Consider the following 4,391-nt stretch of genomic DNA (forward strand, 5'->3'; position numbering starts at 1 on the left):
CTATATCTCCAGTAAATATGAACAGTCTGACATTAATGATGGTCCCTATGGTTCTCATTAATATCTGTATGGCACCAGTGTAAAATAAAGGTGGATTTACTCATCCCAGGTATATGTTACCGTTTTCTATATGCCGTGTTTGGCTGTTGATTTAAGAGATTGCCAATGGTTATTAGTAATACTTAGGTTCATATTGAGCAACTGTCGTATCCCGTAAGCATTCCTTCACAAAACCTTGAGCCAACAATGGTGGAACAAGGTTGTAATGTCCACAGTTATCCAGTCTGAGTACGTGTATATTACTTCAAGTGTGCCATCAGTTACAGAAATCGCTTTTATTGAATGCAAACACACAATTTATCTGCAGTGTGTTTTGTTATGCTAAACAACCGAGTGGCGTTCACACTGTGTGAAACAGACATGATAAAGATAAATACGAGGACCATTGGCCTGTTCACGGAGAGCAACTACTGAGCCACACATCTCAGCAGTGTCCAGACATGGAGCTGTTGCCCTGGCCGAGCAACGGTGTGTATTGCAATCCACTAAAGAAAACAGGTGAACCACTGTCGTTGATGTATAAACATGTAATCAGCGTTTAATGGTGGAGCAGTCATTATGGCCATCTTTCCTCCCCGTCAGTACCCGTCTGAGTGCACTCAGTTGTCGGGGAGAGGGAAGGGGGGACAGTGAACTGGATACTGAAGTTTTGAATTATTTTGTTTAACAGTTACACGTCCTTCATACCACAGTTTACTCTATCACTATAGGGTTCACAGTAATCCGACATAAAGATCATGTAATACAGCTGATAAGGCATCTCTCGACCCACCTTTAGCCCATCCCAGTATCGCCACCTATGTTCTGGGACTCAGCCCCTCCCCTAAATCACGTGTTGGTTTATACCGGTGCCATACAGATATTAACGAGAACCATAGGCACGAATCATTACTGTTAACTATTATTTTTTGTGGCAGGAGAAGTTTCCTCCCTACCCCTCCTCTGCTTTCGGCATCAGTCGTCATAAACGATGTTACTACGTAAACGCAACAAGAAGAGTTCCCAGTCCCTATGACAACAGGTGCGACATCAAACAAACATTCTAGGAACGTTTCATGTATCACCATGTGGTGACATAGCCGTCACCATTCACTCATACTGCAGGGTTTGTGTAATGTGCCACCCCGTGGGGAGTAGGTCGTCCTTTAATGATATAACAAAACATGCTGGTAGACTGCATATCGTGTCAAAGTGTACATAACGTTTAACAGCCTGATTATTAAATTCCATAATCAACGTTAAACTACAGCTGATTGGGCACCATGTCACAAGCGTATCATTTATCCATCCCATCCTGGTTTCCTGCCACAGTCCACGCTCCCCTACCACATCACTTGTCTCTTGTAGAGCCCCCCCTCCCACCAGCCAGACCAGTACTGCCCCCTCTTCTCTCCCTCTGTCTCCCAGGGGCCCCACTCTGCCTCCTCCTGTGGCGCCACCTAAAGAGGTCTACCAGTTTCAGGTTGACGGTAAGGGAGGAGGGGGATCACGGTAATTTTGTGAATATTATGATAGGTAAGGGAATGCAGACTATGTTATAATGGCTTTTTTTTTTTTTTTTTATGCGAGGAAGAAGGAACCAAAGGCCATGAGCCCGCAGTAACAGTTCCCTCCAAGAGAAAAGCAAAATACAATAGAGAGCCAAATTCAAGATCCGATCATTTTGAGATGCCTGGACACACTGCGTTTGAAAGACTGGAGATCATAGGCAGCAGGAAATACAGACAGAGAGAGACAGTTCCAGAGCTGACCTGTTGCATAAATGAAAGACTGGGAGTAAGGGTTAACTCTTGCATTAGAGAGTTGGACAGAAAAGGGATGAGAGTTTGCTGTCAGACGGGTGCTACGCACCCGTCGTAGAGGTGGAGGAATGCAAGCAGACAGTTCAGAGGAGCAGTGACCATTAAAGTAGCGATAGAAAAGAGATAAAGATGCAACAGTGCGGCGAAGAGACAGAGGTTGAAGGGAGTCAGTAAGAGGAGGAGAGTTAATGAGACGAAAAGCCTTTGACTCCACCCTGTTGAGAAGAGCTGTATGTGGGGAGCCTCCCCACACATGAGAGTTGTACTCCACACAGGGGCGGATAAAACCCCTGTATAGAGTCAACAATTGTGCAGGGGTAAAGAAAGAGCGGAGTCGGCTTAGCACACCCAATCTCTTGGAAGCAGATTTTACAAGGGATGTAATATGCTCTTTCCAAGATAAGTCCCCAGTAAATGAAACCCCAAGCATGTTCAAGGATGATGCAGGATTAAGATGAATATTATTAAACATTAGTGGGTATACCTGTGGAAGATTTTGTCGGGTTGATAGGTGTAAGAACTGAGTCTTAGATGCATTAAAGGCAACCATATTATTTTTACCCCAGTCAGAGATACGAGCCAAGGCAGACATTAGGTGTGCCATAGCCTCATCCCTTGTTTGTTGAAGTAACTGTTGAGATGGGCGTTGCGGGAACCAAATGGAAAGGTGAAGGGTGGAGTCATCAGCGTATGAGTGGATAGGGTTAGATGTACAGCTTAGAAGATCATTGATGAATAAAAGGAAGAGAGTTGGTGATAGGACAGAGCCCTGAGGAACACCACTGTTGATAGATCTAGAAGAAGAACGATGGCCGTCTACAACAGCGGCTACAGTACGACCAGAAAGGAAGCTAGCGATGAAGGCACAGATAGAAGGATAGAAACCGTAGGAGGGCAGTTTGGAAATTAAAGATTTATGCCAGACTCGATCGAAAGCCTTTGAGATGTCAAGTGCAATGGCAAAGCTTTCGCCAAAGTCCCGAAAGGAGGATGACCAGGAGTCTGAAAGGTAGGTGAGAAGATCGCCAGTGGAGTGTCCCTGACGGAACCCATACTGACGATCGGAAAGAAGGTTGTGATAGGAAAGATGCCTTAAAATTTTTCTATTAAGAATTGACTCAAAAACTTTTGAAATACAGGACGTTAAAGCAACTGGACGATAGTTGGAGGGTTGGGAGTGGTCACCCTTCTTTGGGACTGGCTGAATGAGAGCAAACTTCCAGCAAGAAGGAAAGGTACAAGTTGACAGACAAAGGCGAAAGAGTTTGCCTAGGCAGGGTGTAAGCACAGAAGCACAGTTCTTGAGAACAACAGGAGGGACTCCATCAGGCCCATATGCCTTGTTAGTACTGAGGCCAGTGATGGCAGAAAATACATCAACTGAAGAAATTTTAATGTCAGCCATGAGGAAGTCAGAGGGGGGAAGTGATGGAGGAACAGCACCGGAATCGTCTAAGGTGGAATTGGAGGAGAAAGTCTGTGCAAAGAGATCTGCTTTATAAGTAGAAGAAATAGCTACAGAACCATCAGAGTAGAAAAGAGGTGGGAAGGATGATGAGGTAAAGTTGTTAGAAAGGTTTTTGGCAAGGTGCCAGAAGGAGCGGGAAGAATTCGAGTTGGAGAGTTGAGAGCATTTAGTATGGATGAAATTATTTTTAGTAGAGCGAAGAACAGACTTAGAACGATTCTGGGCAGAAACGTAAAGATGATGTGATTCAGGGGTGGGTTGGCTCCGGTACCTTTTGTAGGCCTTCTCCTTGTTGCAGACAGCATTAGAACAAGCATGATTAAACCAAGGCTTTCTTGCGTTAGTCAAAGGATATGAGAAAGGAATGTATGCTTCCATGCCCGAGAGAATGACCTCCGTAATGCGCAAGGCACACTCAGATGGCTCACGGCCATGGAAGCAATAATCATTCCAGGGAAAATCAAAGAAGTACTGCCTGAGGGCCTCCCAGTCCGCGGCTCCAAAATGCCACAGACGACGTTTCCCTGGAGGGTCCACAGGCCGTACCGGAGTGATAGGACAGGTTAAGGTAATAAGGTTGTGATCGGAGGAGCCCAACGGAGAGAAAACATTAACAGAGTAAGCAGAAGGATTAGTTGTGAGGAAGAGGTCAAGTATGTTGGAGCTCTCTCCAAGGTGGTCAGGGAATACGGGTAGGGTGCTGTACAAGCTGCTCTAGGTCATTAAGGATAGAAAAGATGTAGGCTTGTTCACCAGGTGGGTCAGTGAAAGGAGAGGAGAGCCAAAGGTGGTGGTGAACATTGAAATCTCCAAGAATGGAGATTTCAGAGAAAGGAGAAATGGACAGAATGTGTTCCATCGTAGAAGTAAGATAGTTGAAGAATTTTTGATAGTCAGTAGAATTAGGGGATAAGTAAACAGCACAGATATATTTAGTCAGAGAATGACAGGAAAGCCGAAGCCAGAGTGTAGAGAATTCAGAAGAATCAAGTTTAGGAACACGAGAGCAAGATAAGTCGTTGCGTATGTATACACAACAGCCACCTTTGGCTTTGAAGTGA

This window comes from Coenobita brevimanus, chromosome 12 (assembly GCF_032717465.1).
Source record: "Coenobita brevimanus isolate Jiangsu-jjx chromosome 12, ASM3271746v2, whole genome shotgun sequence".
NCBI classification, from domain to species: domain Eukaryota; kingdom Metazoa; phylum Arthropoda; class Malacostraca; order Decapoda; family Coenobitidae; genus Coenobita; species Coenobita brevimanus.